Source organism: Gambusia affinis, linkage group LG04, assembly GCF_019740435.1.
Source record: "Gambusia affinis linkage group LG04, SWU_Gaff_1.0, whole genome shotgun sequence".
In the NCBI taxonomy this organism is placed as follows: Eukaryota; Metazoa; Chordata; class Actinopteri; order Cyprinodontiformes; family Poeciliidae; genus Gambusia; species Gambusia affinis.
The window spans coordinates 23,255,460-23,280,834 of NC_057871.1; the positions used below are offsets into that span (position 1 = coordinate 23,255,460).

Below are 25,375 nucleotides of genomic sequence, written 5' to 3' on the forward strand. Positions count from 1 at the left end.
TATTAGTTTATTAGAGCTCAGAGTGTTTAGTTATTATAAAAGAATCACCCAGTTGCGTAGCAATAACAATGACCAGAAGCAGGTTGGTAAAACAGACAATAACCGTCATAACTTTTCCTTCTAATGGATCTTCTGCAAACCTGAGGAGTAAATTGATCAGCTACGTAACTCAAACTGCCCATAATCTACTATTGTCAGTTAAGACAAATATTTTCTAAGCAAATATTCTGATAATGGGGCAGACATGTCTATCATGCTTCATCTCTGAAAAAATAATATGAGCTGGTAAATTATTTACTTTTAAATTAAGCTGTGTATGATCAATAATAATAATAAAAAAAAAACAACTTAAGCCTATTAATCTGAAGGCATTCTACTTAGAATTGAAACTTCTGGGTTATTTATGTATAACTGATATGTCAAATTAACATTTTTACAAGCTACTAGAAATGTAAAATGAAGCACATTCCCAAGTAAAAGTGGCTATTTGTAGAAACTCCAGGAAAGCCGAGGGTGACATCATCACGTTCGCTCCGATCCAATCGGAGAACTGGACTCAGCTAGAATGGACTTTCAGCTGTAATCGCAGGCTGCGGACTTGCCAAGAGCTCAAGGACGTACTTGAGCTTCAGAAACGCCCTTCAACTTCAGTTGTGTGTGCACAGTTGAAGCAAGGTCAATACACCGCAGAGAGACATTCAATCAACAGAGAATAAACCTTTACTGGAAAACAACAACCACTGAGGAAATAAGAGCAGACAGGTTAGTAATAAAAAGAACTGAATCAAGAAGAAAAAGAGGATCCACATCTTGTAGTGTCAAAATACACCTTGTTCCAAATTATTATGCAAGTGATATTTTCTCAGATTTTACTGAACAAGCTCCCCATGAGAACAGTATGTTTTTCAAAAATAAAAAACTCAAAATGCAATCAGCCACAAATCTCTTCACAGTACAATAACGCTTCAGTTTTCATTAAATATTAATGCTTTCATACCTTGTCATACGGCACTACACTATCTGATGATTTTAGTCAGCAGAGATCCTTTCTCTTTCCCATATTGCTTGAAACCTGTGGCTTGCTTAATAATGTGGAACATCCTTCTTCAGTAGATTTCCTTTAATTGAGCTCACCAGACAAACTAATCAACCCAGCTCTCTGAAATTGATTACAGTGATTCAAAGAGAATCACAATACCATCTTTAAATTTAATAGCACAACAAAAAATTTTATCTTTATGACACTTAAATCCAATTTGCATAATAATTTGGAACACGGTGTAGGTGTTTCCAGTGCAAAATGAAACTTCCTGAAGGTCCTGATCTAACAAAAGCAGAGATGGAAGATTTCCTCTTAACTTGTAAAAGTAAAAAACAGAGGCATCAGGTACAGCAATACCTGCTGAAGTGTTATTTTTTAATAAATTATTTTCTTTTTTATGAATTGAAAGATAAATGTGATGTTTTAATTCTCTCAGCGCTCATCATTGACTGAGGTCGGGTTGCGGGTGCAGCAGGTGCAGGAGTGGAAACTGAGACATTTTGGCTCTAGTGTGACACTTTAAACCTCATTCTGGGTGATCTGTGAAAGCAGAGAGCACTGGCTCAGTCCCACGGGCCTTCCTCCTGCTGGGTGTGTCTGATCCTTTCAGTGTTTGTCATTCAATAGTGTGTTTAGTCTCTCAAAATGTGCAACATTCAAAGAGGACTTGATAGTAATCTAAAATTAAATACAAATACACAAGAAAACCTAAAATTAAGAAACAAAGAGAGGCAACACTTAATGGAAAGGGAAATGAACAAACTTGCACCGAAATAAGTCAACTAACAAGGAAAGAGGATACGAAAACCAAAATACTTATGAGAGAAATAATGCAAGTAATGCACTAATAATCAGGGCTAAACTATGAAACCAGACGTGAACCAGTGTGTGATAAAACCAGATGAGCAAGGAGTAAAAGAAACTGACAGAATATGAAAAACGACTTTAACTAAAATGAGAGAAAAAGGGAATAAACTAACAGACACAAGTGGAACAACAGAATAACTTATAAAAATAAACCTACTGGAAAGAACTAATAATGCAAACACTATGAACCATAAGTGACTCATAACAAAATCCACAAACCAAAGCCCAAACATCCAGGAATGTTGACAACCATGAGCACGAGACTGTTGTCCTCAACACGGCTGTCCTAGGTCAGGCTCCAGCTTTGGATGATTTGCTGCATGTCTTCTCCTTCTCTCTCCACCCTCTTTCCTGCGAAATCTCTGTTCACTAAAGGTCGCTCATGTAGAAAAAAAAAGCTTTAAAAAACGAGAAAGAAAAGCAGAAACTGGAGTAACAGTGAGTCAGTGGTCCAAATAAGAGTGTACTTTAGCTGAGTCAGACTCTTGTGAAGACCGGTCTCCACTGCTAAAGCTTTTCCAGAGACGTGAACTATAAGGGGGTGTCTCTCTCTAACAAACAGATTTGAACGTTTAAGTTCTTCTAATTGGTAAACTATGAACTTATGTTCTTCAAAGTATTTACAATTAGGGACTACTCCTTTTTTTTTTTTTTTTTTTACAGTTATCTTGTTGATAAATAGAAATACATCTTTTTTTGTGACCAATCCCTCATCCCATTGTTCAAACGTCCTGAAATTGAAGACTGTATTATTCTAAAAATTATTTAGTTTTTATTTACACAAGTACTACTACTAATAATGATAACAACATATTGATATATTAATGTTTATATTGATATATTCTGATAAATATGATATAATTACAATACATTGATTCTGTGTGTTTCATATCACACCCTACAACTTCATTTATTACAATAATCCTGATTAAAGTGCGGAACAAAAAAACACGGAGTTAAAGTCAGACGGACTGAGGCTAAGAAATGACTCTGACCACTAGGAGGAGCCTGTGTACTACAGAAAAATATCTTTTTTTATTCAAACATTTTAATACAGTATACATTATATTTTTTATTTTATTTAGTTAGTTATTTCAAACAGACAATAAATAGTCAAAGTAGAAAAATATTATTTAGACAAACAGTCATAACATGCAATTTTACACAATTTGTTCGAAAAGGAGGTAGAAGATAAAAAATCCTTTGATTTTGGCTACCAAAAAAATCACCTGACATTATCAATTCTTAGTATTAATGAGACCAAATATTCCGCTGTTACATACAGAACACAGCATATCTCAGTTGCAAGCTGTTCTATTTGTTTACAGTATAAACTACGTGGAGAAACTCCGCCCATTTTGAGCGTTTTCATAAACGTAGCGCTTGAATCACATTAAAACACTTTCAACATTTATTTTGTTTGTTTTACCCTTTCATTGTGGCCGAGTCTGGACAAACATAAATAATAAACGCTGAAGTTCCGCCTGAATCACGTGTGCTGGGTTTGAAACGAGGGATTTGCGAAAAAGTGCGCCGCCGCTTTCCGTGAAGGAGACTCTACTTCCTGCCATATTGTGAGTCTGTGATTCCGCGGCAGCTGGAGCAGCAGATCTCTGCAGCATGTTAGCCGGCCGCCGGGCCCCGCTGGCGGCTGGTTCCAGCCACAGTTTTCAGTGAATATCAGTGACAGGAAGGAGACACGAAAGCACCAGGTTCAAACTATAAACAAGACGAGAGAGAGAAAGAGAGAGGAAGAAAGAGAGCTTATGTGTTCCTCTCTGCTGCTGGTCTGCGCCTCCAGGTAACTATTAGTTTTATGAAATGATGTCACATGACCTTGCATTTTGCCATTTTGGATGTGCATCATCTTGTTTGTATGTAGTCTGTGCTGAAATATTTCTTTAAAGACCATATTGTTAACCTGAACATAAGTACTGAGTGTGTTTACAGTCACTTTTATTAGCCTTAAGTCAGTTTATTTATAGAAAGCTATTTGTAGAAAATATAAACAATTCACAGACGCATTCTGTTACATGAAGTCCAATTTATTTAGGGCTCTAATCGATCAGGTTTAGATTCAAATCCAGTGACATCCCAGATCAATACAGTTATAATCACAAAATTAGCTTTTTCACACGTCGAGATCATCTGGTTGAAAATGTGAATCGTGTTTTGTGACTTGAGATCTACTTTAAAATGAGTAATAATGAAGAATGAAACTGATTAAGGCTCTCCAATTTTAGAGAAATCAAAAAGTTGCGATACTGTCGCAATCACAATATCAGTCTTTTCCTTTCCCATGATGATTCCTGACTGTAATCATTTCGGTAATGAAGGTTTTGCATGAGTTCAAAAGTATTCTGTGGCAAAACTTTTATCTTACAATTGTGAGGCAAAAATGAGAAACTGCACTTTCTAAATAATTTAAAACACTTCCTAACAGCTTTTGGTCTAATGACAACAGCTTAAGGTTAAAACATTAGAAGATAGTTGTTAAATGTTCATTTGTTAAATTAAACCTAAAGAGTGTTGCAGTTTACTCAATTTAGGCAATTTATCTCGATTTGAATATTAGAAAAATGACATCTTCAGCACATGAAACGTGTGGTTACTTACAATTTATGATGTCATTATGTATATTTTAATATGTAGCTTTCTTTTTTTTCTACTTGAACAACACAGTTCTATGATGCCTTGATCTGTGACCTCTGCCTAATATCCTATACTACAGTGTGATGGGGTTATTAACAACTCCAGTTTCAATCAATAAAAGTAAAAGTAAAGTTAAATATATATTTATGTAATCTAAATGTAAGGTTTATTTAGGGCTCTATTTGTAGTTTATAGCAGTCATATCATTTTGAAATATATAAAACTACTGCGGTAACAGCATCCTGTTTTACTTCACCTAATATCTTGCCGTGGAGCTTTATGCGGGGGCTAGGTGTGGAGATTTTACTGACAAATTAAAGTAAACATTTGAAACACCCCGTATAAATAGGAGCACACAGGCCGTGCTTTTTGTCCACTGGGTATCTGCAAAACAAATCAAGATGTGGGGAGCGAAAGCCGTGTCAGTGCAATCGGAGGGAATTGCTACACAAAGCTGCAGGAACTAAAATGATTTATTTTTAGCTGGAGGATGAAGACTGAAACAAAAGCTAGTTGCCGCGGCCAAACTAGTGACAAAGACAGCGAGAAGTTTTTCTGTGCTGTGTTGTTTTTGAATATTTCAATTTTTTAAAATCTCTGTGAACTCTGGCCTTGTCTGATACTCTGGAGGCGTTAAAGGCTTCATACAATTAATCATGTTCTGACACATTTACAGAGTTGCTTTCCATGTGGGAAAGAGAAAAAACAGCTTTGTGTTGAGTTTTTGTCATGATTGTATCAGTTTTTTGTTCTTTAAATTGATCTTTGTTTGTTATACTTATAGCTCACTGCGTTTTCTTAATTTTGTTATTCAGTTGTTAATGTCTTTGCCTCTAGGTGTCCTTAGTCATCAGGCCACCTGTTTCCACTTTTCACCCCTCTCAGTATATTTATGCTTTTGTTCTTTAGTCTAATCTTAAATCATCACATTCTCTGCTAACCTTACTCGCCTTTTCTCCGTTTTCTAATTTGCTTTAGTTTGATTATTAAAAATAATAACACTCCTGAGTTTCTACACTTGGCTCCCTTCATCTTTGGTATTACACGTCCTCCTTTATCAACAAAACAACGCAATATTATACTAAAACTGAACATGAAAGAACCCTTTTCAAAAAAGAAAGAACATCATTTAATTATTTTTTTGTCCCAAACAAGTATCAGAATCTTGAGTGATTTTGGAGTTTGCTTAGTTTCTTATTTTCCTTAGATCAGACTTGTTTCTCTTCTTACCTTATTTCAGTCCCCTCCTGGTGCTTCTAGTTTGTTTATTTCTTGTGCCTAGTTATTTTTTGTTACTATGGTTTAATTATGTTTCTTAAGTCTTTAATGTTAGATTAATTTTCCTAGTTCTCCTGTTGCGTAGTCTCCCTCGCCCCCTGTGGCATTTTCTCTCTCTCCCCTCACACCTGTAACCTGTTGGTCAATTACCCTGGTCTATTGTTCCAGCATTCAGACTCCCAGTATTTAATCACCTCCCTCTCTTTCCTCCTCATTGTTCCTTCTATTAAACTCGTTACGTCTCCATTTTTAATCATGCTGGCATTTTGTTCTGGATTCCTGTTTCTGTTTGGCTCTGGCTCCCTGTGTTCCCTGTGGCTACTTGTAAGGTTTTTTTTTTTTGTTCTTCAACATTGTTTTCATTAAACCTTCATCATCCATTTGACACGCCAACCTCTACACAGCATGACAACAAGATCATATCCAAGACAAATTTTAGTTAAATATTCTTCATTATGAAGACAAGGACAATTTTTGTATTTAATCACAACTAGAGAGATGGCAGTATTGTGAAATACTAAGGTATTTTAAAAGATATTGCTCTAAAACCAATAAAATGTCACACAATGCAAACCGTTAAACGCTGAAAGAGCGTTTAACGATCAGCAGGCTGAAAAACCACCAATTGAACTTTTTCTTAGCTGGTTTTGGTCATGCAAAATCCAGTGAAGGTTATACACCTGTTAAACAGCTGACTGCAGGCTAGCTACTTTATCAGGTTTCCCAACTAACAGATAAGCTAACATCAGCTTATCACACTTCTGCTGCTCTGTAAAGATCAGGAAAGTGAAAATTACTTCAGAAGCTGCAACTAAATAGGTTTATTATTGCTACATTTGTTTACTTAGGCTTATTTTTCAATGTGATAATCATTATGTTAGTATCACTGGGAATAGGTATCAATGTTAGACAAGATGAAGCAAGTTTATTTACATATTTCAGAAAAAAGGCAAATTGCATGATGATGACAAAATATTTTATTGTCGTGTCATAATAAGGTAAAGTAATGAAAACTTTGAATATAGCCTAAATTAATGGTATTCTAGATATCAGTCAAAGGCAACCCTAAGTGTGTGGATTTTTAGGCTTTCTCTAAACAAACTTGACTTTTCAGCATTTTTGCTTTTTTTTATTAGATTTTTTAATGTTTTTTCAAGATTAGAGAAACACAAACTTAATGCTTCACTGTGTTTAGTTCTGATTCCAGTGATGCTGAGTAGACTTGAACCAGAAGCGCCAAGTAATCTGAAAAGTTGATGCATCAACAGATCTTTAATGTATTTTGGTGCCACGTTGTTCTAGACTTTAAAAATAAAACTTTTTTAGAGTCTATTCTCTTGAGCTGCAGGGAGCCCAAATTTCAGGCCTGATCACTAGTTGCTGACTTTTGATCATTCCTGTTTTGGTCCAAAAACTATTTACCTCAGTTTGTTTCTCTTCAATTGAAGAAAGTCAAGGCACAAAGATATCAATGTACTGATTTGTACCATTCATCTACTCAACATTTGAATGGATTGGTTCATAGTCACCTGGTGACTGCATCACCTGTATAATTATGGTATCTTATCTCATTACACACTGGCCTCACCTTGGGGAATTCCTCATGTGATTATTATTTGTTATTATTATTTTCACCTCCTATGAAAAGTTATCTATTGATAGAACTGAGATCAGGACTGTGGTTCCTCTATGGTCCATGTTTATGTAGATGTCACTGAACTTTTACAAGGCAAAAGTTTAGAGTCTGCTTATGACAGACTCAGTCCTGTCATAAGCACAGAAACTGGACTGAAGAGTCAAAACGGTTGGTCATTAGCATTAGCAAGGTTAACATAATTTCAGATTCTCATACAAACCCATGCTTAAATGATATAAATCAATATCCAATGATCTGGGCTCAAAAGTCTTGGTGAAAACAAACAGTACTTTGGGAGTTACCTTAGTAACGCTCTCTGTTTTCACTAAAACAGATGCGATTAACGCTGTGAACGGTTGTCAAAATGTAAAGTGAGGCTTATAGGAAAAAAATGGCATATGGAAAATCCTATATGTAACTCATGTAAAACCCTTTTGACAATGAAAGAATGTTCCCGTTTGGGAAAACTATCGCTACATCCATATTGTCTGTCAGCATCAATCAACTGACCTGATTGGTTGAAGCTAACTTATGCACAACAACGCAACAGATGATTTATCCAATCAGCTGGAACGTAAAGGAGCTCATGTGGATGACCCGTCCACTTTTCTTTTCTTTTTTTTTTAGACCGGTTTCCATTATGTAAAATTCCACAGAAAAGGCATGTGTGCCTGAAAGTATTTAACACACGCCCAGTGCTGACGACTTGAACCTGTCCAGAGGACAGAGATGACTTCATCGTTACCTCACCCTGCTCTGTTAGAGGACTTATCAGAAACATGTGGCTCCTTTCTCCCTGCACACTGCAATTTGATGAAGCCTTGGACTCTGCTTTCTTTGAGGACATGAGTTCACAAAACCAGTGGAGTTGTGTAATCTGACCTTTCTCAATATTCTCGGCTCACTATGCGTATTTTCTCATATGCCGTATAGCTTGTGTTAAATTCCCCTTACACCCAGAGAGAACAGACCACAAACATCGGGGTGGGAGGATGCTCTGTATCTGAAATAGGACTCAGTCTTGACCTTCTAGATTTGACACTTTGGTTCCTTTGGAAGTCTTACAAATATCCTGACATAAAGTATCAATTTTATGGTGACAAAATCTGCATATTTAAGACTCCCAAAAAACATTTTGTACTCCAGAAGCTCACAGGTTCAAAGATTACTTGTAAAGTTTTTAATAGCAGCAATCTTAGCCCTGCAGGGAAAGGATCAAAGTACGATTTTTGTTACTTTCTATGTTGTTTAGAACAAAGAGTGGACTGGTGTGAGATTATCATGGTATGATGACCTTCAGTATAATAACACGGTTTCATTTAAGACAGAAAAGTAATTATTAATCCTTCTGCTGCTAAAATAATCCAATATATTCACTAATAAACCTTAGGGCTACAGAATATATCACACATTTATTGTCATTGCAACATCAATGTACACAACATCAATACTGCCAAATTGCTTGGACTGCAAGTAATTCCATCATGTAGATACCATGGATCACATTCTCTACTGCAGCATAGAACAATTTTTATTTATTATTTTTGATAAACTGATTTTAGCAAACAATCACCCATACAAATATATTAACTTTCAATTGCTTTTATGATGGATTTCTTGCGCTTTATATAGCGTTATATAGCTACATTTTTAGTTGTGCTATCCGCAGAGGTTGGGCAAATATAATCAAAAATGCTTCTAGAGTTGCCGGTATGTTATTATACTAGCATTAAAACAGTGCTACCTCAATCAGTGTGATCTCCATACCATTACCTTCTGTGTTTTTGAGACAGAAAATATTACTCAACACCCAAATTTGCTTTTCTTGTAAGCAAGAATGAGCCTCCACGGGAAGAAGAGACGAGATCTTGCTCAGCGGGTGGATGAAGGTGAGAGCAGAGCGACTCAGACATGCTGATTTGGGGGTGGTACAATTTTTCAGCTACAACCCTTTAAAAGCCAGCAGACGGCAGAGAAAGGTAAAGGAGGATAACGAGGGCTTTTTGAAGACGGTTTTGTCTTTGTCACCTGTCACCGTATGGTAGATCAGGTAAGAGTGGTGGACGTTTTGTGTCGACGGGGGAAAAAATGTCTTCGTCATTGGAGTATTCAACAATAATATTTCAATGTTTTGGTTTCCGTAGTTGTGAATTGCTGCTGTGCAACTGAACTGAATTGAAACTGAATACTTGCCACTGTCAAAAACCTTTAGATCATTTGATAAAGGAATTACTTGAGCCATCTCCCGTCTCCGGAGAACATTGGATCTCTATCATGTGGATAAGTTGAAATGTAAACATTTGGTTGTTGTCACATTCAGCATGAATTCACACAAGCCTTTGTCCGTGTAGCCATGTGTCAGCAGTAGATCTTCCCATGCAGCTTAGACAGTTTTGCATAGATATTACAGTGCGGTAGCCACGGTAACGGGGTCAACCTCCGACTATGCTAGGACGCGAGGCGACAGATTTTTGGCCAAAGGAGCTTTTCGGACAAACAGCGGTTCTTTTCATCTCCCAACCCTTCTCCTGTTGTCCTCTTATTACAACGTCTCTGTGACTCAAACGTTTCTCATCATGAAAGTTGAATAAACCAGGCTGTATTTTTCTTAATCTTCCGGAGTGATTGATTGCATCTTATTCATAATTACAGTTATTATCAAGTCGGCATACTTTATTAACTAGATCTATTATGAGTTGAAAGTCAGGAGTTTTTGTCTTGTCTTAACTCCAATAGTCTGTTTTTATTTTTGTGTTTAGTTTTGGGGTTTTTTCCTAAAAGCTCGGATGGTTGGGATTATATAACAATCTAATAATTCTTTATAAGGTTCGATCCGTACCATCTTGAGTCTTTAATCAGCTGAATTAGTATGAAAAATACCCTGGATGAGCAGAGCACGTCACTGACTCGGTGTGTGGTTTCGTCTGGGCTGCTTGCCAGTCGCGTTGGTTAATGTCCATCCCTGTTACTTTGCCCCGACGGCCTGCATTAATATGCATATAAGATGAAAACTTCCAGGTCACTAAATCTATTCATTTCCCTGTCATTTCATATATTTACTGGCAGAGCTTAATTACTTGCATGTCAAGTCTATGAAACGGGAGACTCATTAGTCGAGAAGTGTGTTCTTGAGGGCATGTCCATGTGACCCAAATGTGTGTGTGTGTGTGTGTGTGTATTTCTGAACCTTGTGAGGAGATTTTGATGGGTGTCTACGTAGTGGGTGTTGATCCCCTCACTGTGTGGGAATGAATGTAGGGCTTCTGTCTTTGAAGGTGATGAAAAGGTTTGACTGCGTGCGTGTAGACACGTGATGTTTGAATACTCTCATTTCTCCTTTCTGAAATTCCTGGAGAAGCTGGCTGGTTGACCGTAACAACCTTACAGCTACAATATGCAACTTTTACAAAAATGTGTTTGTTCCAGACTTATTTTCCATGTAGTGACAGCAAGGTATGAGACAGATAATCTGGGTAGAGATCTACCTCCTCCATGTCATCCCTGAGCTTCTATTGCCATCTGAAAAACAACTAATCAGAGCCAGGAGGAGGGTCTTAGAGTTGTCAATCAACCTCCTGTATGCTGCTTAATGCTCAAACTTACCGTTACATGGAATTGTTTAAGGGCTGCACAGTGGCACAAAAGGTCCTGGGTTTGATTCCCAGCCCGCGGTCTTTCTGCCTGGAGTTTGCATGTTCTCCCTCTGCATGGTGGGTTCTCTCCGGGTTCTCCGGCTTCCTCCCACAGTCCAAAAAACATGACTGTCAGGTTAATTGGTCTCTCTAAATTCTCTCTAGGTGTGAGTGTGTGTGTGAATGATTGTTTGTCTTGTATGTCTCTGTGTTGCTCTGCAACAGACTGGCGACCTGTCCAGGGTGAACCCACCTCTCGCCTGGAACGTAGCTGGAGAGGAACCAGCAACCCTCCTGACCCCACAAGGCTGTTAGGAAATGGATGGATGCAATCGTTTTACTGCCGTCATTGGTTGCCATGCTAATTAGCCTTAGCATTGGTAGCAGACTATGTTGTGGGGAACCAGCATAGCCTAGCAAAGAGCAAGTGGGAGGAGATGAGCACAAGGGTGATTGACAGAGCTAAACCCCCCTACTGTCTCTAATTGGTTGTTTTTGACTGATTTCTAGATCTAGTTGGTTCTGGGAGCACCGGAAGTAGGCAGAGGAGCCTTTTTTAATCACAGATTATCTATCTTGTATATTGTGACGACATAATGATAAATTTAACAAATATGAAAAAAAAGTAAATAAAATTAGACACTGTATGTAGCTTTAAAGTATTCAAAGTAAACTTTTTCGTAATTTTTTTTGTTTTTGCCTATAAAGTCAGCGACATCCACATCTTAAAAGATTCATGTAAAATGTTGACATTAAGCACTTTATATGTTTAATGCCAACATGGGAAACTAAGCACATGAAAACCAGTTTAATTCCTGTTGCCTTGCAATTGGTTTCCAAAATTCAACTTTTTGTGGGCTCTAGTGTCCCTTATACCACAGTAGGCTGACAGGAAAGGGGGAAGGAGAGGGGGGAAGACACGCGGCAAATGTCATCGGGTCCGGGAATCGAAGCCGCGACGGCCGCGTCGAGGACCGAAGGCCTCCAAACGTGGGGCACGCTAACCTCTACGCCACCGGAGCACGCCCCCAAAATTCAACTTTTGTACTCTCTGTCTTTTGTCTTAATGAGGATACTCTATGTAGATCAGTGTGTTTTAAATTGTCTACATGGTTTTTAATATTTTAAAGTATTGACCACCTGGTCACTTCTAGTTAGTTTGAAGTTTTTCCTGTCTCACTTTAGTTTATGTTTAGTACATTTTCATTCAAAGCCACTGTCTGAGTTGTTGGTTAAAGCAGTTTTGTTTACGGTTACATTTATTTATTTATTTTTTAAAGATTTTTCTGGCCTTTGGTCACTGGTAACTCAACAGGAAGAAGAGCAGGCCATGTAGTAAATAACCTGGGTGTGGGAATCAAACCCAGGCCGTTTACAGCACGTCATTCTCTGCTCTCTGCATCAAGGCCTCTCTGCTTATGGTGCTCTTGCTCTACCAATGAGCCACCTGGTGCCCCAGACAGAAAGTTTCTACCATTGGCTCTGGAAACATTACCATGGAATGCTTATAAAAGAGGAAATGAGAATCTCTGTGTACTTGTTTGTGAACTCTTTTTCACCTCTCATGTGTCCAGGAAACACGCTCTGCTGCCTCTGTGACCAAACGCCTCCATTTACCAAATCATCTGCCGGGCACACCCATGTATCTGTTCCGGCTTGTGCACACACAATCACACACACACACACACCCACACACACACACACACACACACACACACACACCGAGCTATTGTTAAGTCACTCACTCTGTAACAAATCCCAGCTGCCATCGCTGAGCTCAGCTAGCTGCTAAATCCTGATGTCAGTATGGGTATCTACTTTTTAATGTCTTCTGTAGCTACGTTAGCTTGTTTCTCCAAAAAAAAAAAAATCATCATACTCGCCACCAAGATGAGGTGCTGGGTCAGCACTGCTGAGCCTACATGTTTTGGCATTTATCTTTTGTGCTGAGTGACTCAGGCGAGGGTCTCATCAATTCAGTGAGCTGGATGTGTATTTGCAGTCTTTTGGCGTGCTGACACATTGAATTTTGTCTCTCCCTTTGCTATGTAAATATTACCATATTACGGTTGGGTCATATTTTTCAGTCTTTTCTGTTTCTTTATTCCCTATTATGTTTTTTTTGAACTATTTTAGTATTAGTATTTAGTGCTAATTCGGGTTATAGACTTTCAGCAAACCATTTTTGCGAGTCCACCGTTTTATTCTCTAATAATAAATAAAGTGGGTATATTATGGCAAAAAGTTCACTATTTTGTCATACCAGTGAAGGGTTTGAAGTGATCTAAAACACTTCAAACTTTAATCTTAGTATTCGTTTCTTCTCTTAAACCAGTCTTGTGAGAAATGAGTCATCAAGCAATGTATTTTTTGCCATTCCCTTGACAAGGTTTTGGTTGTCTTTCCATTTTAGACTGTTTCCTCGCCAGAAACGGCTCTAAAATTCAGCTGATGGAGATGAAGTATGAAAGCAGTGCAGAAGAAGACGAGCAGTTATGGGAGCTGGAATGTAGTGAGATTTATGCTTACGTCCTGCTCCTGAATAAAGTAGGTTAAAAAAGGATTACTTGGGTTACGTGCCTTGGACAGTCAGCCACTGACCAAACACTGCCGGTGTGGGTTGTTTCATAGAAAATACCCTCTCTGGTGTGCTCTTAAGTGTGTTTTCTCAGCAGAGTTAACATATCCTCATGAGAGGCTTTCAAAGAGCTACGTGCATTTTGCAAAATCCATCTTGTTCCAGCACAGCTAAAGCTGTACTTGTATAAAGGACAGAACTGAACATCTCTAATGTTCTATGTTCAGATCCCTATTATGTGCTGTCATCTCCCTCCCTTTTGTAAACTATCTGAATGAGCAGTTAATGCACTTCTGTAAAAAAAAACATCTTCCTTTTTCGAATCTTCTTCTACCTGTTGACCTGATTAGTAAGCACCTCATTTGTAAACGTGTATACAGAAAGTCCACACTGCCCATTGCTAATCTTCTCTCTCCCTGAGCAGAAATTTCCCCCAAGTGGCCACAGAATGATTTGCTGAGTTTATCTGGAAATAAAGCCAGCCCTCTTGCCATGTCTCCACTTCTAACATTTGACCTGTTGGAGTAACCGAGTCTTCATGGATGCAGATGGAGCTCCTGCACAGCATACCATGAAATTAGATTATGTCATTACAGATGATGGGACGTCAGATTGGTAGAAAGACAATTATTTACCCGAAAGCGTCTTTTGTTTTTTGTTGTTTTGGCACAGCATTAAAGTACAAGGCATTGACATAATAGTGTTGAAATCTCAACAGGTTATCTTCCACATAAGATAACCTGTTTTCTTCCACTACTTTCTACATAAAAAGCCTGTAGAAAGTAATACGACCCTTTCCAACTTTCACCTCAGAAGCACGACTCGACTCTGGTCACAATTTGGATGTTTTTTATTTTTTTTCTCATTACAATTAAGTTAGCGACTCTATTGGGTGGGTTTGTTGCTTTAGGACAGCACCAGAGTCCAAAAAGTAGCGCAACGTAATGTGTGCACAAGACTAACACGACAGAACGCAACAATGGAGGACATGGTTGGTACCAAATAACCACTGGCTGTGGAACGCCTTTAATACCGAGTAGCTGAAGAGAGCCTTTATCTACGACAGCTTAAATAGACTTGTTCACAGTTTGCAATACCTTCAACTTTTCTCTCGTTTCCTGCTGCAACGTCTTGTTTTATTTACGCAAGCGAAATTGAAAGCTGTGACCAAACGCCACAGTTTGGTCACACGTAAATCTTGTGTTCATGTGCCAGTTTTATGCTGAGATCAATGTTCGTGCTGCACTAACAGCGTACAGTATATGTGCCGTCTTCTTGTGCTTCTTTTTCTCAGCTGGAGGCTTGTTTTTCAGTAGTGACGCATGTTGCATTTGCTTCAAAATCCCCCTTCCTCCTAACCCTCGCACTGCAAAACAATCTGAATACGTCTGTGGTGTGTGTTTTCCTTAATGTGTGCATGTGAAGTACGTTTATACGTCTTTATTTAATTGGACCGCTAACATTTGATTGGGCCCAAGTGGTTTTGTCTTGTGGCTGTTTAAAATTTTACACATTGTTTCCAGTGAGCTGGTTCTGTTTCTACAGTAGGTTGTTATATCGTCATTAGAACCTGAAGCAGCAGTATAGCATATATTATTGTCTGCATTTTGCACAACATTTGAAACATAGATTTTTCTTGAAATGATCTAAAACATATGCATTAAAATGTTAGTTACAGTATGCTGAGAGCACATACAGCACCACCATCTGCCACAGCTCCTCTGCCACCATCGTTACTTTTTCATTGCAAATGGGAACCTGGTGAGCCCTGAGCAGAAATAAACAAGCTGATGCTGTCACACCCAGTGTTCCCAACGTGTTACAAGTTTCAGTTACTCAAGGAGCAACATTGCATTGCATCCTGTGTATTCGGATCGCAACAATGTCGTTTTGTGAAAGACGGAACCACCCTATAACCGTTTTGGCTAAAAACAAAAGTGCAGTTTGTTGGTTAGTGTGTTGACTTCAGTTGGTTGCACTCTCACTAGCTTTAGTTTTGGGTTACAGCAATATTTAGTCACTTTTCTAAAATCATAGAGTGTTGGTGAAAATTACTTGAATTTCTTTTTGGCCATTATTTTAGTAAGGCGGCAATTTCAAATGTCGATCAGGAGATAAAAGTTGTTCAAGAGTGTATTAGACTTTTACAAGGCATACATAGTTGCACCAATCTTCCAGGTAGATGTTAGACCTAAAGTTTGCGATTTGTTTGTTTCAGGCATAATAGATTGTTCGACAGACTTATATGTTCATCAACTTTAAATTGAGATCTTGTTTTTCTTATTTCATTGAGGCAAGGAGTCACCCAATAGATACTGTATACTGCTTACATGAAAAGGTCACTGTCCTGAGGGTTTTGACACATACACACACACACACCCCCACACACACTTTGTTTCCACTGAGGATGTGTCTGGTTGGAGCCATGGAGAGATACCCTATCAGATGTGCTTGATGATGTGTCACATGTCTTGGACTGTTGTCGCTGGATGGGAAGCATGTGAAGGCAGAATTTCCTTTACCTCAGCAGAGGAAATCACGGGATGCGACCCAACTTTTGTTTTCTGTCTTCTCAGGATGGTCACAGATACATTTTGGGTTGGAGGTTAGAGGGGGGGGGACATAAAAAAGCACAAACATGAGGCTGTTTAACCTCCTGCTTACTGTGTTTCTGCATGCTGCATGGACTGCTGTGTTGGGATAGTATTTCTCTAATGGTTGTTTTCAGCTTTACGTGATGTCATCCATCTTGGGATCAGGAAGGTTTTGCTAGCGTGGCCTAGAGTTGATGTTTTGAGTTCTGGCCAAATTCTGATGCTATACCCTGGAAAATCTGCTTCATGGCCTTGGGTCTTAACAGAGAGTGGAAAGTAGAAGAAATAGGCTTGTTGTTGAAGCGTGGGGTTAAAGTTTTTAACATATGAAGGATTTCTATAATGATCCGATCTGTAGTTTTGCAGTCTTCTTGAACCCTTTCTTCAGCAAAGCTTTCTTGTTAAAACAGCTGTTTGGTGCATTGAGGGGTTTAGCAACACATCTGGCTAAAAACACAGTAGAATAAGCAATACCTGGCTTATGAAAAGTGTATTTTAGTTTTAGGTACACAAATACAGTAAGGATTAAAAAATTACAAAACAATCCGTTACAGGAGGATAAAATAGTAGAATGAACACCACTTTTCTGTACCCTGTTCAGCTTTTCTGTGACCTTCTGAAAGTATAAATACTGTTTTAGAGCTGCAAACAAAATGCACAAATATGTTTGGTTTTTTTCCCCTCCTTCTACATTTGTGATTGTATTTCCAGGGCCTCACAGAGGAGCGGTTAGCATCACCGTTGCCTTGCAGCAACAAGGTTTGGGTTTGCATGTTCTCCCTGGTCATGCGTGGGTTTTCTCCAGGTACTCTGGCTTCCTCCCACAGTCCAAAAACAACAAACCGAACAACATGCATTGTTGTTAAGTTAGTTGGTCTCTCTAAATTGACATATTGTCTCATAGCATATGTCCTGCGATGGACAAACAACGATGGACGGTTTCAGGGTGCATCCGGCATCACGGCCAATGGCTGCTAGGCGCCGGACGCCGGACCCCCCCCATCATGACGCTTTGGTTGAGAAACAAAAACAACTGAATACAAACCTTGTGAACTCACACACCGACACCAGCTGAATGGTGCTTCATGAGACAGATTTCACTTAGATGAGAAACATGTTTTAATATTAGCCATGAGGTTAAATTCATGCTATTGTCCGACGATAAAAATGAGTCTTGGCTCCACCAAGTCTGAAACTTGGAAACCTTGAAGGTCTCTGTGTTTATGAACCCATTTGTTCATAATTTGGATAATTATATTGTTGGTCTAGGATGGAGAGGGTTTAGTTGCTCAGATGTCTGCTTTCGAGTACTTATGCTTATTCTGCTGCGGATTACATTTTAATCCAAACAGAGTTATTTAATAGCACAGACCAGGGAGTGTTTGCTTCCTGATCGTTCACTCTCAGACAGAGGATTCATTAATTATATTTGAACGATTCCAGCGTTTTCTGTGCGTGCCTTGATCAAAGTGTGTTTTACGTTGCCGAATTCAAAAGAAGGTCAAGTCTCAACGGCTGATTTTAGCAATAAACTGATCACGAATTTGCAATTCATTTCTGAGAATGTGCTGCTAAATTTTTCCATCTATAAAAAAAATAGGCGTAGCATAACCACCTTTAAAAAACGTAAGAGAACAATGTTGTGGTGCTATAAACGAAGCGAAAATAAAGGAATTGTTTTTGAGGTTTTTTTTGTTTTATATAGATTATGCAACTTTAATCACATAAAGCACACTGGCTGATTGTTGCCTTTATCACTTTTGTGTTGCCAATGTACACGTTGTGCCTCTTTAACAGATTCGGCTAACAGATAATGAGAGCCCTTTTTAATAAGAACGATTTTGAATTGAATTAGATTTGTGGACGCAGTGAAACAAATGCTACAATGAGCTGTGATGTTCTGCTGGCAGCTCTTTATCCAACGCAGCTCCTTCGGGGGTAGATGAGTGGTTGCACAAACACTCACAGACCTGAGCTGCCGTCTTTGTCAACCTTTAACATAACCGATTCACCTGTGACTGTTTCTCTGGGGAAATCGGTCACCGCAAAACAGCTGAACTGTGATAATTCAGATTTATTCATTTATTATTTTTAATAAAATGCTCTGTTCTGTTTCCTGCTGAATTGAGTCTTCTCTGCCAGCTGTTTGGTAGCTGGGTTAAGCAGAGGAAGAGTGATCAGCTCTGTTTTGTTGCAGCAATTCGCAACCTGGGTTCCCTTTGTGTTGGAGTTTAGATGTGTGGTTTCTTTTCTAGATTCCTGCCACTTTCCAAAACATTAGACTGTTGAGTTAATTGGTTACTGTGTGTGTGTGTGTGTGTGTGCCCGGTCGTTTGTCCTGCGTGTCTTTATTAGCCTATAATGGACAGGCGACCTTTCCAGGTTGTCCTCCCTCTCGCCCAGAGACTGGCACCATCTCCCCGACAAAAAGGCGGGTATAGACAACTGGATGTTCTGTATAATGTAAAAATATAACTCTTACATTTATTTTATTCATAGCTTTTTCATGTTGAAAATCTGCCGCATTGCAGCAGTTTTACAGCCTGTTGTGTCTTTTGAGATCACTTGCCTCTCTTCTGTAAAATATTGGGTTTCATTTGTGTTTCTGTTCATTTCTTTATTACTTATTTACCTTTCTTCCATCTTGCCATATTCAGCTCAGTTTCTACATTCATTATTGCTCAACAGGTTTTGCCATGTTTAGTTTTACTAGTTTAGTGTTTCACAATAAGTTCATCGTTCTGTACTTGGTTACCTAGTTTATTACTTGTAATTTTGTATTTCTTCCATTTGGATCTATTTTTTTTTTGTTTGTTTCTGGACCAGGGTTCTTCTGTTGCCAACCCATTGTTTCCCCGTGTGTCATGGCCAGCGTTTTTATAAGTCTCCTTTTCATTTTTTTTTTTTATTTAGACGCTCTATTTTTCCCACAAGTGACCACTGGATCTTTTACAAAACCTCAAACCAGACTCTTATAAAAAAAAAAAACAAAAAAAAAAAAAACATTATCGGAGAACGAGAGCGTCTTAAGGAGATCAATGAGTTGCGTGACAAAACATGACAAAACGTCTCATCTGTGGGATTTAATGGTACCAATTTAAATTCATTTATTGTAATAACCCGGTATTGATCCATATGGAGTGATGACACTGAACCAATAATGAGTTAATAGGATAGAAGTTCTCAGAACGTGTCTGGGTTTTATGTAACGGGGCTAAAGAGGGTCGTGCTGTGCTGCTGGACAGTCACGACTGCCAGATCACCAAGGCCACGGCAGCGGTCAGCAGAAACACTCGTTATGTAACTGTGCTGGTTTCTCTCGTCTCCCTGCATCTCCCCTCCGGCGCGACATGATCTGTCTGACAACTCCAGGGCTTTGCTAATGCAGTCGTATTCAACAAATTAGAGTTTTATTGAAAAGTTCATATTAGTAACTCGGTCCATTAACTGAAACGCATGCAGATTAATTACACACAGAAGGTTTTCAAGCCTTCATTTCTGTTAACGCCTCACGGAAATGTGACATTTACGATTAGGGTATTGTATCAAAACAATACAAATACACATTTTAAGATAGAAATGTGGGCTTGATAAAAAGTACGTTTGATATTAAGATTATTTTCAGACAGATGCTCTTAAACCCCTCCAGCTCCAAGTGGACATGTGGTGCAAAAATACTTATTTTTTAATACTTTTTTTTTTTTTATTCTGGGAATTTTTCAGTCACGTTTCAAATTCACATTATTTCACGCAGAACTTATACCACTTTTCTAATCTAGGAGAAGAGAGTTGTATGACAAAAACAAATAATCATTTTAGTAGGAAAATTGATAAGTGTTGACTTCGTTCACCAGTTGTCAATATAAAAACATTGCTCTTGGAGGAAACTCTTAGGGTATTTAGTTGAAAAAACTAACAAACAAAAATAATACCTTTGTGTGTTCCAATGTAGCCTTGTAAAATATTTACACTGCAGGAGAGGACCTGTTTTACCATTAAAAATACTTTTTATTACAGCCATAGTATTCCTCTGTTGTATTCCTCTTAATTTTTGCAGTCCAACTTTCGATGATCTAAATAAGCATAAATCTGAACTATAAATAAATGAAGTCTGAACTATAGATGGGCCAGTCCAAAATAACTACATTTTGGTAAAACAAAAAAAATAAAATAAAATACATATAATAATAATCGGACCAACATCTACATCAGCCAATGATCTGAAAAATCTTCCTCCTAACTGCGTTTCTATGACCACCAACGTTTGTAGGCCTCCTATTTTCAACCCACTGGAATTGTTCCAAATATTTTTGAAGTGTTATTTGGGACCGGTCCCAAAACTCCCCGCTGACGAGTTATCATCACCATCATCATCATCATCTTCATCTTCATGGAAGTCAGGCTCAGTGACCTCAACAAAAACACAGCTCGCAGGTCGTCAGTCAGCTCTTGTTCTCCCATGGCGAGCTGTGCTGCTTGGTGTTGACACAGTTGGTGTTTTTGTGGACGACACAGATGATCACTGAGGGAAAACCGACTCCTCTGGGCTTCCTGCTGTGTTGATACTGTCGGTGCAGAGCGTAAACTGCAGTGGAATGGAACAGAAAATAATAGACCTTTGTTGCACCTCGGTGGAGAAATTCAGGTGTGCCAGCAGCAAAGCGACAGACAAGTCCGTGCATGTAGACGTTACACAAAAATAACATTTCCAAAAGGGGATAATAACGGACTGTGCTTTACAACGTAAGAAAAATACTTTTCATTTATCAAATATAACACAATCTGATGCCAACAGAATAGGATTGCTTTTTGAAAAAGTACAAAATATGCATCAATATTTGTGTGTTAAAATAAATTCTTTTAAAAAATGGAGAGAAAAAAAACCCAAACAAGGATGTGCAAGAAACAGCAGCAATGTTGTTGGATTGAGGAAAAACTTCAAAGCAGTGACGTTTATAAAGTCGAACAGCTGCGGGGAGGAAGGACCTACGTAAACGCTTTTTCGTGCACCTAAGATGCAACAATTTATCACCGAAGGAGCTTTGCTGTTCAGTCAATCCACTTTTATCAAAACTCTTTAAAAACTTAAATAAAACTGGTTAAGGCATCAAAGGGAACCGGAGAATTAAATGGTGCCAAATAGAATTGTTAATATTTTTCTAGATCTTTTCAGAATATAATCGTTGAACCTCATAACTGAGGTGAAGCTCTTCCGAATCTAAACTTCTGCTGAAGCGTTTATATCCCTTGAACTTCAAGTCTTCTCACATTATATCAGCAGAGTTTAATGCATTTCGTTGGTAGTTTATGTGATAAACTACACCAAAGTGGCAAATAACTGTGTGGTGAGAATCTCTTATGAATAAAATTCTAAAGAGATGTGAACAACATTGTTTCTTGCACATCCTCGTTTGTTTTGTTTTTTTCTCTAAAACGTGTGACTTCAGCTTCTGATAACTGAAATCAAGTGCGGCCAATTGCCTACAGAGGCCCCCTTTATTTGAAAACTGAGTCCACCTGTACGTAATTGAAACTCAGTATAATCAATATAATCCCTCAGATGTAGTAGAGAACATTACTTAAACAGCATCACGACAGCAAAGTAATAAAATAAACAAACACCGTAGACAGAGCAGGGAGAAGGTTGTGGAGGAAGTAAAACCAGGGTTGGATTTTTTTTCCCCACTAGGGGTCTTTTTGTGGGCTCTAGTGTCCCTTATATGACAGTAGGCTGACAGGAAAGGGGAAGGTGAGGGGGGAAGACATGCGGCAAACGTCGGCCTGGTCCGGGAATCGAACCCGCGACCGCCGTGTCAAGGACTGAAGGCCTCCAAATGTGGGTCGCGCTATCCCCTACGACACCACAGGACGCCCACCAGGGTTGGGTTATAAAACAATATCCCAAACTTTGAGATATTTGACAATATTCTTCAGTTGAGAATCTGTGGCGATCCAGTCATCCAGTCACTGATCTTAAGCTATTTTGCAGCCAATAGGTAAAAATTTAGTTTCTAGATTTGCAAAAAGGCCAGAGATGTTGCCCAACGGACTTGCTGCTGTGATCCCAGTGGAAGGTATTTGTAAAAAAAGCCTGGGCTTATTGGGGATGAATATAGTGTTTCTTTTCTAATCAGAATATTAAAAGCCATGTGTTACTCTCCTTACACTGCCCAATGCTGTACAGCTTTGTGTTTCTTTGTTGTTGTTGTTTAGAGTAAAATCCGTGTAACGTACATCAAAGTTTGTGACTGCATTGTGATAAAAAGCGGAAATGTTCATGAGGTATAAATACTTTTACACAGATATGAGTGAAGTCCGGATCGTCTCATAGAACTTGTTGGCTGTGCCTCTGGTCTTTACTTACACTTTGTTAAATTACAAAGTATGCTGAGATTTCAAGACCACTGAAGATGCTTTTCCTTCCATGACAGCAAGAGATTTCCTCATTTGTGTTTTTGTTCCTCTCCATTTCAGGTCTCAGAAAACTCGCGGTGGATGAAAGAACGGCGTTCAGAGTAAATGCTTATTTCTGCCTCGAGTTGTTTCAGATTTCTTAAGCTTTAGAGACCTACTGTGGTTGCAAAAGTCCTTGAGGACTGAAACACACGAAGTAAAAAAAAAACTTTTTTGGTTTTCTTTTTTTGTGACTTACAAGATGTGATTAAGTTGAGAGAGCAATCCTTCCTAAGAATTTCATGGGTTTCATTCCAGCTACTGAACTTCCACACCTGTGGATTAGAGCGACAGCACTGCTCTGTTTGGAGTATTTCGTCACACATAGCAAGTACAGGAGGTTGGAAATAAAGTAAAAAAGGAAAATGTCTAAGTGAAGTGCCTCCATGAGGCCTTTCTCCCCTCAGCTTCCCGTCTTTCCTCCTCTGTGGTTTCTGCCAAGGACACAGCAGCTCCAGAAGGGATGTTTTGGGCTCTTGTTGGAAAACCTTGAACAAATGACAACGCTTTGGTTTGCGCTGAAAGGGATCCACAGTAGACTGTACTGCTTTCACATCTAAATGAAATATTTAGATTTGACAAATATTTCATTTAGATGTGAAAACAGTTCAGTAATTATTCCGTAGGCTGCTTAGTTCTTTATACATTTTAATAAAACACTGTCACACGAACGAGCGTAGTCTCTCATCAGTGCCCATCACTCTCTGTTCTCCTCAGAATAGGCTCAAACTGTCATCTGTTGCAAACGCGCCTTCATTGTCCTGCTCTGGTCCCCGCTCCAATCAGACGATCACTCCTGATTTGTCTCCCTTGTGATCCGCTTTGTTCTGCAGTATTATCATGATTGCATCCCCATGTCTCCTGTGGCAGTGGAATGTGGATCAATCTCTAAGGCTGCCAGAGGCTGAAACAACAAGACGGGGATGGAGCCCTGAAGCCGAGCAGCTCCACGTGTGACTAACGAAGTAAATCTATGATAATGCGTCAATATAAGGCTCACCTCTATGCATGCACGTGTCTGTACGCGGGCATGCAAGCGGCTAAAAGAGATGGAGGAAAGCACAATAATTTCTTCTTTGGAGTACTTTGCTTGTAAGTTTTGAAAGGAAGAGGAAAATAATACATAAAATCACAACAAGAGAGCTGCTTTGGTGTTCTGAGTTTCCCCTTCTCGTCATTTTCAGCCCAGATATTATAGCACTTGCACGCCTGTCAGCTGATAAAATCAACTTTGTTGCTACTTTTGATGGTTAAATTGAATCTCCTCCTTTGTCTTTTATCATCTTCTGAGTTTTGCATTTTCTTCAGCCTTCATCATTTAGTTTGCTTGCACTTACACATGACTGCGTCCTTCATTTTCTTTCCTGTCCGAGTGTCCAACTTGTGCCTTTGTTGGGTTCATAATGGTATTAATTATTTTGTGAATATTATGAAGAAAAACGTACTTCAGACGTTATCTATCTAATCAAACAGCAAGCTTATACAACTTCACCAGATTTATCAGAATGTAAATCCCATGTTTAACTTTCAAGATGTGAGCTGGTCATTTCTAAACGTTTACTTTTTAGTGTAAGTGTGAAGCATGTACGTAGAATCTTTTATTATTAGTATTTTATTTCCCATGAGGTTCCCATCAAACAGCTATCGCTCCTCAACTGGGTTTGGTTTCCTTAGCAAACTTCCATCTTCCTGCCAACGATGTGGAAGGGTTAGCTGAAGCGCTAGGCCAGTATTAGCGTCATTTTTCTCCGTTTCGATATGAGTTGCGGATTATTCGACTGGCAGCATTTTTAAACGCTGTTCCGGCTAATTGCGTGTGGAAGAATCCCTGCTTTATAAAGTTAGCGGCTAGCTGTCATAACGTTTTAATGACTGCTCTCGCAGCTGTTGCTCTGTGCTTCCAACGCAGCAGGTTTCCGTCTGAAGGAGTCCTGCCACAGACGCAGACACAAAGAGAGATGCGTCGCCTTTTGCTGCGATTTTATTTGTGTTGCTATAATTATTTTTACAAGCCTCTTTCGTAAATAAAGCCAGTGGGGTTTTATTCATGTGGTATCATAGCGAGCTAGCTAATGCTACGCTGAGCAGGGATAAGACTTGTCTCACTCGTACAAGTGAGGATGGGTGTTAAGACATTTTAGATTAACATCAGCTGCTGTTGTAGTCCATTAGCTCTTCAGTCTTTTTACCCTGACCTTGCCCCATGCTTCCCACTGATGCTGACATCTTTGTGATTTTGAATATTAAATGACAACCACAGCTAAGCTGTGTGGCTAAGCTCCTAATACTCCAATTTATAAATTACTCCACAATAGGAAGGAGATTAGCAGCTGTCGATGTAATCCCTTAATGAGTTTCATTCTGATTTCTATATTCAGGTTCTCCTGGGCTGATGGCAAAAATTTAAATGCAATGAATAACTTAATCAGCTTTGACTTGTGACATGTTCCCCGTTGGGCTTTTTTTTAACGTCATCAAGTATTTGTTTTTGCTTTCTTGTTGTTCCTAAAATAGCATAATGAAACTCTGACCTTCGCTCTTAAGCTCCGATATACTCACCAGTTAATTGTACTTAATTCCTGCGTGTTTTTATTTAACTGGCTCTGCAGGGATTCGTGGGGCGAACTCCCAATTTCTTCAGAA

The 25,375-nt window shown here is 38.8% G+C and overlaps 1 protein-coding gene across 1 annotated transcript in view; it reads left to right on the forward strand.

The window, feature by feature from the left end:
* Positions 1-3,458: 3,458 nt before the first annotated feature.
* The window catches only part of add3a (adducin 3 (gamma) a), a 116,906-nt gene continuing 94,989 nt past the window's right edge, over positions 3,459-25,375 (forward strand). The window contains exon 1 of the mRNA XM_044114536.1: positions 3,459-3,710. The gene's annotated coding sequence lies outside the window, so the exon portion shown is untranslated. The remainder of the gene's footprint in view (positions 3,711-25,375) is intronic.